This window comes from Aquarana catesbeiana, linkage group LG09, assembly GCF_042186555.1.
Source record: "Aquarana catesbeiana isolate 2022-GZ linkage group LG09, ASM4218655v1, whole genome shotgun sequence".
Classification (NCBI taxonomy): domain Eukaryota; kingdom Metazoa; phylum Chordata; class Amphibia; order Anura; family Ranidae; genus Aquarana; species Aquarana catesbeiana.
The window spans coordinates 269,362,667-269,374,798 of record NC_133332.1 but is presented as its reverse complement, the minus strand read 5'-3'; the positions used below and the strand labels follow the sequence as shown (position 1 = coordinate 269,374,798).

The following is a 12,132-nucleotide window of genomic DNA, read 5'->3' as shown; positions in this document are numbered from 1 at the left end:
ATGTGGGTTGAGGTGGCTGAATTTTGGATGCTGGATTCCCGTTTATTGGATTCACACAATTTTTCTTCACTGAACCTTTAATGAATGGACTATCTTTATATTTTAAGGACTTTCACCATCACTTTGTGATTTAAATATATTTTTTCACATAAGTTTTATTATCATTGGATAATTAATATATTTTTGTTGCAGCTGCACTTTTATTTTAATTTTATTTCAATTTTATCTTTTGTGCTCATAGCACGGTATTTTTTCTTTTTTAATCTTATACATTTACTGTATATTTATGCCAAAAGCTTAAGCGTTATTGACAGGGGGTTATCTCAACTCTTAAATGATTTACATGGTATTTCTTTAACCACTTCAGCCCCGGAAGGTTTTACCCCACCCGAATGCATTATTTTACATTTTTCTACATTGAACCTCATTTGCCATGTAGTTGCCCACCCATTAATTTGTTCATATCTTTTTAGCAAGGTTTCCACATCCTGCGGAGAAGTTATTGCCCTGCTTAGCTTGGTAGCGTGTTAGCACGGCTCCAATAGCATGGCCTGTATGTAAAAGCTGAAAAGTGTGAGGTTGAGCAAAAGAGGTTTCCTGACCAGAGCACTTTTTACAATTTGGCACTGCGTCGCTTTAACTGCTAATTGCGCGGTCATCCAATGTTGTACCCAAACTAAATTTGCGTCCTTTTCTACCCACAAATAGTGCTTTCTTTTGATGGTATTTGATCACCTCTGCGTTTTTTATTTTTTGCGCTATAAACGGAAAAAGACCGAAAATTTTGGAAAAAAATGATATTTTCTACTTTTTGTTATTAAAAAAATCCAATAAACTCAATTTTAGTCATACATTTAGGCCAAAATGTATTCAGCCACATGTCTTTGGTAAAAAAAAGTCAATAAGCGTATATTTATTGGTTTGTGCAAAAGTTATAGCGTCTACAAACTAGGGTACATTTTCTGGAATTTACACAGCTTTTAGTTTATGACTGTCATTTCTTGAGGTGCTAAAATGGCAGGGCAGTACACCCCCCCCCCCAAATGACCCCATTTTGGAAAGTAGACGCCCCAAGGAAATTGCTGAGAGACATGTTGAGCCTATTGAATATTTTATTTTTGAATAATGACAAAAAAAAATATTTTACAAAAAGTTGTCACTAAATGATATATTGCTCACACATGCCATGGTTATATGTGGAATTGCACCCCAAAATATATTTTGCTACTTCTCCTGAGTACGGGGATACCACATGTGTGGGATTTTTTGGGAGCCTAGCCGCGTACGGGGCCACTGAAAACCAATCACCGCCTTCAGGATTTCTAAGGGCGTAAATTTTTGATTTCACTCCTCACTATCTAGCACAGTTTTGAAGGCCATAAAATGCCAAGATGGCACAACCCCCCCCCCCCCCAAATGACACCATTTTGGAAAGTAGACACCCCAAGCTGTTTGCTGAGAGGCATGTTGAGTCCATGGAATATTTTATATTTTGCCACAAGTTGCGGGAAAATTACAAACTTATTTTTTTTTTTTTTTTTGCACAAAGTTGTCACTAAATGATATATTGCTCAAGCGTGGAATTGCACCCCAAAATACATTCTGCTGCTTCTCCTGAGTACGGGGATACCACATGTGTGGGACTTCTTGGGAGCCTAGTCACGTACGGGCCCCAAAAACCAAGCACCGCCTTCAGGATTTCTAAGGGCGTAAATTTTTGATTTCACTCCTCACTACCTATCACAGTTTTGAAGGCCATAAAATGCTAAGATGGCACAACCCCCCCCAAATGACCCCATTTTGGAAAGTAGACACCCCAAGCTATTTGCTGAGAGGCATGGTGAGTATTTTGCAGCTCTCATTTGTTTTTGAAAATGAAGAAGGAAAAAAAAAAGTGAGGTCTGCAAAATACTCATCATACTTATCATGCTTTTTTTCTTTTTTTTTTTTTTTCTTTATTATTTTTTTTGCTTTTTTATCTTATTTTTAAACTGTTCCTTTCATTTTTTTTTTATCATTTTTATTGTTATCTCAGGGAATGTAAATATCCCCTAAGATATAGCAATAGGTAGTGACAGGTACTCTTTTTTGAAAAAATTGGGGTCTATTAGACCCTAGATCTCTCCTCTGCCCTCAAAGCATCTGACCACACCAAGATCGGTGTGATAAAATGCTTTCCCAATTTCCCAATGGCGCTGTTTACATCCGGCGAAATCTAAGTCATGAAATGCTTGTAGCTTCCAGTTTCTTAGGCCATAGAGGTTATTCCCATCAGCTCTATGGTCAGCTGGCCGAATCAACGGCTGTATTCTCGGGTTCCCTGTTGGGACAGGAGAGCCAGAGAAAACCATGGAAGACGGTGGGGGGGGGACTTTCACTCCCACTGCTTGTAAAATCAGTCTAGAGGCTAATTAGCCGCTAGGATTGCTTTTACATGAAAGCCGACCGCTGGCTAAAAAGAATGATACCAAGATGATATCTAAACCTGCAGGCATTATTCTGGTATAACCACTCAAAGTCCAGCAACATACCAGTACGTTGCTGGTCTTTATTGGGCATATATTGTAATCTTTTTTTTCATGCAGCCTGTGGGCTGAACGAAAAAAAGAGATTGATCGGTGGGTATGCCCACCATTAGAATACCTCCCTTCATCCACCCACTTCTAATGATGGGCATACATGCACCATTTATATATGCCGAAGCATGGGGGCATCCGCCCCAAAAGTTAGGAGCAAATCGCTCCTCCGCCCCTGCTGCCCCCATGCTTCGGCATATATGCTCTTTATTTTAACTGTGGTGGTGAAATCACCTCCGACAGCGCTGGAGTCATGGCTTTATGTATCGTGGGAGCAAACGCTGTTGCTGTCAAGATAAATAAATCCGCGCTGCAACTGAATGGCGTACCTGCTAAGCAAATGATGGTTAACAATAAAACAAAGTAACATTACAGTATAACAGTAAGACATACCATACCTGCAAAGCAAATACAAAAAAAATAGTAAAAAATAAAACATTTTTTAACGCAACCTGTGCCTAAAATATATATATGTGGAAGCATGGGGGCATCCATCCGCAAAAGGTAGGAGCAAATCGCTCCTCCACCCCTGCTGCCCCCATGCTTTGGCATATATGCTCTTTTTTTTAACTGTGGTGGTGAAATCACCTCTGACAGCGCTGGAGTCACGGCTTTATGTATCGTGGGAGCAAACGCTGTTGCTGTCAAGATAAATAAATCCGCGCTGCAGCTGAATGGCATACCTGAAAATAAAAAAATGGTTAACAATAAAACACAGTAGAGTATAAAATTACATACCTGAAAAGCAAACATGATAAAACATAATAACAATAAAACATTGCAGAATAGAATACAGTAAAAAAGAGCAGAACATTAGAGAGAGAATAGAGAGAGAGAGAACAATAAAACTACAACTATTTTTGTTTTTTTCATTTTATATTTTTTTGTGTATTTTTTTTTTATTACTTTTTTTTTTACATTTTTTTTTTTATAACTGTAACTTTTGCAACTGTAACTGGTTCCAGGTTCGGGTCTCTCAAAATGCGATGGCATCTTGGGAGACCCTGTGAAAGTGTGCAATGCTGTACCCTACGCTAAAACTCAACTAGTGTATGGTAGCGCTCAAAACATTCACCAATGCAAAGACCAGGATTGTCAGGACAGGAGGGACAATAATAGCGGGTGTCACGCCTATATCCGTGCTTTCTACAGACACGACATTTTGTTTGGGGGGCTCGTTGGGTAGGCGTACTCGGGAGGACATAAGGAAAATGCCTCTCATGCAGCCTGCTTACTGCATTTGGTTGGGGAAGGTGAGGTAGAGCACCATCTGGAAACAGAAGGGCTCTGACGATCTCTTCCTGGAATTTAAGGAAGAATCCAGTCCGTCTTGAAGCTCTGTATAGCACAAGAGCGTTCAGCAAAGCCAATTGAAATAAATATACAGACACTTTTTTATACCAGCGTCTGGCCTTACGGGCAACTAGGTACGGCGCCAACAACTAGTCGTTGAGGTCCACCCCTTCCATATTTTGGTTATATTCGTGGACACAGAGGGGTTTCTTCACAGTAGTCGCCGTAGTAATTTGGACAGTTGTGTCTTCATGAAGGGAGGTAAGAACAAAAACATTCTTATTATCCCTCCACTTCATAGCGAGCAAGTTATTACACTTCAAGCAGGCTCTCTCCCCCAGCCTAAGACTGGAATCTACAAGCCGCTGGGGAAAGCCCCAGCGATTAGATTGCACGGTGCCACATGCTCCAATCTGATGATCAAAAAGGTGACTAAAGTGGCATGCTCGTGTAATAATTGTCCACATACAAATGGTACCCCTTTCCGAATAAGGGTGACACGAAGTCCCACACAATGTTGCCAGCGCTTCCTATGTACTCAGGGCAGTTTGTCGGCTCTACGTGGCTATCTCTTCCCTCGTAAACCATAAAACTACATGTATAGCCTGCGGCCCTCTCACAGAGCTTATACATCTTGACCCCGTATCTGGCATGCTTGCTGGGAAGGTACTGTTTGAATGACAAGCAGACAGAAAACTTAATCAGGGACTCATCAACGCAGACAACTTGATGAGGAGTAAACAAGTCTGCAAAACGTTGGTTGAAGTGGTTTACGAGTGGCTGAATTTTGTAGAGTCAATCGTATCCAGGGTCTCCATGAGGATGACAGAGTTCATTGTTGTTGAAGTGCATGAACCGCAAAATCTGCTTGTATCGTGCCCTGGCCATGGAAGCAGAGAACACGGGCATATGGTGAATTGGGTCGGTGGACCAATATGACTGCAACTCACTCTTTTTGGTTATGCCCATGAGGAGGGAAAGGCCCAGAAAGATCTTAAATTCGGAAACCCTAATTGGTTTCCAATCTCTGGCAAGGGAGAACTGGGGAATAGTGGCAATGTGTTGACCAGCGTACAAATTGCTTTGGTCCACAATAGATCTATAGAGATCTTTGGTGAAAAGCAGCGAATAAAAATAAAGTGACGTAAAATCAACTGTTTCCACATGAATTCTGGGTTGGCCAGTGAATGGGGGAAGTACGGGTGCTGCAGAAGTGGTGGGTTCCCAATTAGGATTGGCGAATGCAGCAGGAAGGGCACGACGGGCCTGTGTCTGTCTTCTTGGTGGCAGCAGGACACTACTTGTGCTTGCCACTTCGCCAGCTTGAACTGCACTTATGAGACTCGCCACGTCACCAAGTGTTACTGCAGTGCTGGATGTACGACCAGGGTGTACTAGCCCGCTCTTGCTTGCCAGTTCACCAGAAGGAATAGCGGCGCTAGTACTTCTCTTCTCCATACGAGAGCCCTGCGGTTCTTGCACCTTAACAGCAGAAGAAGATTGGGGTCTGGTACGCCTGACCTTGGCAGGGACCACAACTCCGTCGTCAGAGCTATCTGTCATGGAGCTGCTGCTGTCTACAGGTTCGTATTCTGAGCCTCAATCTGACAGATGAGTGACTTCCTCTTCACTATCTGTCATGCTCAGAAACGTGTAGGCCTCTTCACTAGTGTACCTTCAATTTGCCATTTTGGGCTCTAAATTTAGTGGTACACTAGTGAGACTCACAGGCAAAAAAGCTCCTGACTGTTAGGCACTGTATCAAAACGCTACCAAAAAAACGTTAGCAATCGCAGGGATCAGGCCTGACTCTGCGAACGCTGCAGTTATGTGTGTTTAGTGTTTTGGAAGTGACAGTGATCGATCGAATCTGCACTTGGGTGGGCTGGGCTGGACAGAGGGGCAAAATGCAGGTGCTAGCAGGTATCTGGGCTGATCCCGCTAACACTGCGTTTTTGGGAACCCTAAACTGCTGGGGACGCTAGTATAGATCTGATCAGATCAGATATTGATCCGTTCAGATACTATACCACTAAGGGAGGTGTATGCTGCATGCGTGGGTGTTAGCGGTACTGGCACTAACCTGACGCTGCCTGGGGCGATGCAGACCCTATCTGATCCTAAAACCTAACATATCATACGCCAGGCGATTAGGGGGTTAAACCTTTATTAGGTAATAAACGGCGGGTGCCCTGACACTATAAAAAATAAACTAACCAGCGTCACCTGTAACAGTTATACGGTGTTCACTGATGAAAGGGTTAACTAGGGGGCAATCAGGGGGTTAAAACCTTTACTAGGTAGTATATAGGGGTACCTGACGCTATAAAACCTAAATACTAACCTCCCTAATTAGCGTCACCTGTGACACTAATACAGCGATCAGAAAAATTATCGCTTAGTGACACCGGCGACGGGGGGTGATCAAGGTTAAAACTTTAATAGGGGGGTTAGGGGGGTACCCTAGACCTAAAGGGGCCTATCACTAACGGCCCTACCACTTATAACTGTCACAAAATGACATCAATGCAATAATCAGAAAAAAAAAAAAACTGCTATTGGTGTCACTCTGACAGGGGGTACAGGAGGGTGATCGGGGGGTGAAAAGTGTGCCTGCGCGTTCTACTGTACGTGTAGTGTTGGTGCAAACTTACTTGATGTCTTCTCTCCTCGGAAGCCGGAACGAAAAGGCTTCACGAGGAGAGATTACATCACTTCCTCTGCCGCTGTTTACATTACAGCAGCAGAGGAAGCATTCCATTCACCAAGAGCGATCGTGAGGGGGTGGCCATGAATTAGTGGCCTCCCCCTCACCACGGATCGCTCCTGACGATAATCCGACCGCCGCAGGCACCGGGATGGGGGTCCCATCGGACCCCCCGCCAGCGGGCAGGCAAGGACGTACAGGTAAGCCCTTATGCCTGCCCATGCCATTGTGCCGACATACATCGGTGTGCAGCGGTCGGCAACTGGTTAAGCCTTGACCCTATTTTATGTATCTTGGGATATGCTGATACATTGGACTCAAAGTTAATTGTTGCAGTCTTAAAATCTCTTTTTATTGCATGAGAACTGATTGCTCTATCTCTACTCTGCCATCATTAGATGAGTGGAAATCCAAAGCGAATAAGTATATTCTATTTGAGAAACATACGTACCTCTCTCATAATACTCTACATAAGTTTGCTGGAAAAAGGGATCCGACAGGGAGTAGCCTCCATGGGTGTGCCACATCCCAAGTGCAATGAAAAAGCAAAAGTCCCCTGGGGTGGGATTTTAAAGGCACTACGACACAATAGTACAATACAAAATATAATTTATTATGACCAAAAGTATACGGTATAAGGCAGAAAAAAGTATATACAATCACATATATAAACACTATACATAGATATGGATACAAATATGAAAACAATGCATGGTAGAGAACCATTATAGGAAATGCATGATCTCATAGAACCAACGCGTTTCAGAATTTTTCCTTCATCAGGGTTCATTTAGTGAAAGTACATTTCTAATGCATTGATGATGCATAGGTATCCATATGGTTAAAAACAGCCCCACGGGTGTCCTCCCAGCAACGTTCACTCAAAAATAGATCAAAGATCCCCAGGGATTTAACAAGAGGATGCCAGGGGGAAACAGTGCCCCCAAATACACTGGGGATAGTCGCACCCCAAAACAGCGGTGCGGCATGTGTGGGTGAACTGGGGTCCAGAAGGTTAAGGACCTAATGTGGATATACAAAAAGATGTATACGTATATGTGTATATCCTTATGAGGTCAGGTAAGAAGGGGAGTACGAGTCCTGGACTGGAAGAGCCAGTTGGGTTGGGATATCCGGTCTACATCTCTCCGCTGGCTGTTGAACATCTTGGCTCTTCCAGTCCAGGACTCCTACTCCCCTCCATGGTGGTGGTAGTGTCATGGCGTGGGCATGTATGGCTGCCAGTGGAACTGGTTCTCTTGTATTTATTGATGATGTGTGTAACGACACCCCCGAGTACGAAAGGGGTTAGAGTCGTTTAGGACATTCCCTTTCCAAACACCAAGGCAGCTACCGAACACTCGATCAGCCGAACAAGAAACCCATATGAATAACTCTACCCCCAAATAAGAGACAAAGCTCTGTCTTGAGGGTCAACCAGGAATCAACTCATTTATTTTCACACATGGACACAACAGATAAAATAACTCAGACTCTTTCCCTCCACCCTTGGAAAAGAGGGCGGGTTAAACCGTCCAATGACAATAGACACACAGGTCAGGTGTGTTCAAACTTCTCATCAGTACACAGTCTTATCAGCAGGGGGCTGCTGGAGGAATCCTCCCTCCCTCCACAGAGATATACATCCTGTGATCCAAGGCAGACAGACACAATAGAACATTGGAATACAGCCCCACCCCAAACCAGCACAGCAACCAGTACACAACAGCGTGAGACAACACACAATATATACACACAGTATTGTGAAGCAGTCATTATCTATAATATGGCACATACGGGGTTCCCAGAGTTTTGTGTTTTGGGGAGACATGGACTTGAATCCAAAGTAATATTACTTCCAGGGTCCCCAGGCATACAGCTCACAATGAGCACCGTTCCCCCAAATGCCAGGGCCCTTAATCGGTCGGCAAGAGGCTGGCATTCAGTCCTCTCCAAAAGCCTCTGTCCCGACTAGTTCTGTCACACTGGGGTCTCAGAGCTTAAACCTGATCTAGACTATTTGCTAAGGAAGGAACAGCACCTGGAAAGGGCATACAGAAAACTGCTAGAATGCGTTTAGCAGCATGCAGAGAATCGGCAGTGGAAACTCCAGAGATTGCCATCTCCAAAGCTGAAGTGCTGACAACAGGGCAGAGCTCTACTAACCTCTGCCCAACACCAACAGCAGCTTCAGCCTCCCGGAGAGAAGAGGCAGTTGGCCTTTCTCCCACAATACTGACAGAGACATGGAATTTGCTGCCAGCAGCATCGGTGGAGTTACCAGAAACGTATGCAGCTGAAGCGCTGACAGCTGGTCAGAGGGTCCAATACCTCTGCCCCACACCTGTGGCAGTTCTGGAGGCCCAGGGTGAGGAGGTGGTGGTCACTCCCGAGCAGCAGATCAGGACCCAAGGAGAGAATGCAATCTGCACCTCACAACTGCAGCTTGAGCTGATATCGGTGATGGGACTGCGGTTTCCACTCACAGCAACCCAGCAGAAGGGCTGGCAACAGAGCAGAGCGCTGCTAGACTCTGCCCTCACCTAACAGAAGAGGGAGTTCCTGTGGTGGTGGAGGGGACTTTGGTCTTCACTGACACAACCCCAAGGATTGGTGCGGCACTGGGACAGGAGGATGTTAGCCATGCTTTGCAAGCACTGGGGGGTTTTCGCCTACCAGGGGTGGATGGGACTTCAGTCTCCACTTGTATACCCCAGATTCCCAAAGGCATGATGGAGTGAGCCCAGTCACCCTGTCTTCTCTACAGCGGCTGAAAAGACTCCAGGGAGAAGGGCCAATCCAGGCCTCTCCCCAGCGGCGGGCATGTTCTCTGAGAGAGGCAGAGGTTGGCTTGGTAAGTAATGATCTGTTTGGGACAACTTGTTTGGGGTACTGTGTAGATACCAGCATTGGGGGACTGGAACTATGGACTAACTTCGGGGTCAACCCATCTGGGGTCTCCTCCTGTGTTAGTCTCCCGCCGAAAGGGGAGAAATGTGACAGACCTAGCCGGGACAGAGGCTTTTGGAGGGGACTGAATGCCAGCCTCTTGCCGACCGGTTATGGGCCCTGGCATTTGGGGGAATGGTGCTCGTTGTGAGCTGTATGCCTGGGGACCCTGGAAGTAATATTACTTTGGATTCAAGTCCATGTTCCCCAAAAACACAAAACTCTGGGAACCCCATATGTGCCATATTATAGATAGTGACTGCTTCACAATGTTGTGTGTATATATTGTGTGTTGTCTCATGCTGTTGTGTACTGGTTGCTGAGTGTTCGGTAGCTGACTTGGTGTTCGGGAAGGGAATGTCCTAAACTACTTTAACCCCTTTCGTACTCGGGGTGTCGTTACAACCACCTCATCAGTGAAGCATGGTGGTGGTAGTGTCATGGCGTGGGCATGTATGGCTGCCAATGAAACTGGTTCTCTTGTATTTATTGATGATGTGACTGCTGACAAAAGCAGCGGGATGAATTCTAAAGTGTTTCGGGCAATATTATCTGCTCATATTCAGCATAATGCATAACTCATTGGAGGGCACTTCACGGTGCAGATGGACAGTGACCCGAAGCATACTGCGAAAGCAACCAAAGAGTTTTTTAAGGGAAAGAAGTGGAATGTTATGCAATGGCCAAGTCAATCACCTGACCTGAATCCGATTGAGCATGCATTTCACTTGCTGAAGACAAAACTGAAGGGAAAATGCCCAAAGAACAAGCAGGAACTGAATACAGTTGCAGTAGAGCCCTGGCAGAGCATCACCAGGGATGAAACCCAGCGTCTAGTGATGTCTATGCGTTCCAGACTTCAGGCTGTAATTGACTGCAAAGGATTTGCAACCAAGTATTAAAAAGTAAAAGTTTGATGAATGATTGTTAATCTGTCCATTACTTTCGGTCCCTTAAAAAGTGGGAGGCACATTTACAAACTGTTGTAATTCCTACACCGTTCACCTGATTTGGATGTAAATACCCTCAAATTAAAGCTGAAAGTCTGCAGTTTAAGCACATCTTGTTAGTTTCATTTCAAATCCATTGTGGTGGTGTATAGAGCCAAAAAGATTAGAATTGTGTTGATGTCCCAATATTTATGGTCCTGACTGTATATGTATATATACTCTTATGGCAAAGCCTGTACAATGAAAGAGAAGTACGGTAGCACTTCATTAATAGCGGAACTGGTCAGAGGGAGACATTTCCCATCTCCCCACCGACACACAGAGTGATAATGCTAAAGCGCATGGGGTGATTAGGGTGTGCCCAGGCACACGCGGCACACCCCCTGCGCACACCTATGTTGCCAAATACAGTATGTTAGAGGGGTACAGTTACTACATTGATATATTTATGCAATGGTAACTTGTGGGCTTCGTGCTGTAATTTTTTTTCTTTTGTTGCTATTTTGTTTCATTTTTTTCTATTTTTATTTTATTCTGTGTGACAGTGTATATCTGTTATTCTGTACTTGTAAAGAAAAAATCTCTAAATAAAATTTGAATAGAAGACTAGCTAGGCTTTAGCTGAAATTCGACTTTAACCACTTGCCACCAAATCACGTACCTGTACGTCATTTGGCTTCAAGTGGTTGAACCGGAGCGATGCCTGCGTTTTTTTTAGAGCCAGTGGTCGGCTTTCTTGTGATAACAACCGATGTGGCTAAGCAGTTATTAAGAGCAGTGGTAGGGGACAACCACCGCCTTCTGCCGCTCACCCGTCCCATCATGGGGAGATCAGATTGACTGGCCGGAGACCCGAATAAAGCTAGGATCAGCTTTGATTGGGTCTCGGATGTAGTAACCGGGGAGTTATCGCCAATCTTGGCATTTGGAATACTTTCAAGTGCAGACGAGGGGTTTGGGGTCTTAGACCCCATATCCTTCCATAAAGAGTACCTGTCTCTGCCTATTCCTGTCACAAGGATGTTTACATTCCTTGTGACAGCAATAAAAGTGATTTTAAAAAATGTAAAGGGGCAGTGAAAAAAAATTAAAGCGCCCCATCCCTCCATGCTTGCGCGCAGAAACGAACGCATACATAAGTTGCGCCCACAAATGTAAACCGTGTTCAAACCACAAATGTGAGGTATCATCGCGTTTATTAGAGCGAGAGCAATAATTCTAGCACTAGTCCTACTCTAACTCTAAACAGGTAACTGTTAAAAAAAAACGTTGCCTATGGAGATTAACCACTTCAATACAGGGCACTTTTACACCCTTGCTGCCCAGACCAGTTTTCAGCTTTCAGCGCTCTCGCACTTTGAATGCCAATTACTCAGTCATGCAACACTGTAGCCGAACAAAATTTTTATTTGTTTTTCCACACAAATCAGTGCTTTCTTTTGGTGGTATTTAATCACCACCGTATAAGAAAAAGGAAAGTATATGCATGCATCTACCCCTGAGGAGTGGTATTATCCACAAAACATGTCGGGCTTATAGGATGCATTCTCATGCCTACTGATAGGAACCTACTTAGACTCCATATCTACAACCAAATGATTATACTGTGATTCTTACCATTGATTACACTGCATAGTGCCATTTAGATGACGTGTAC

The 12,132-nt window shown here is 44.3% G+C and overlaps 1 protein-coding gene across 2 annotated transcripts in view; it reads left to right on the top strand.

Annotated features, from left to right (window-relative positions):
* PDZD4 (PDZ domain containing 4) overlaps positions 1-12,132 on the top strand; it is a 438,899-nt gene that overhangs the window by 324,278 nt on the left and 102,489 nt on the right. The gene's annotated exons all lie outside the window — the stretch shown is intronic.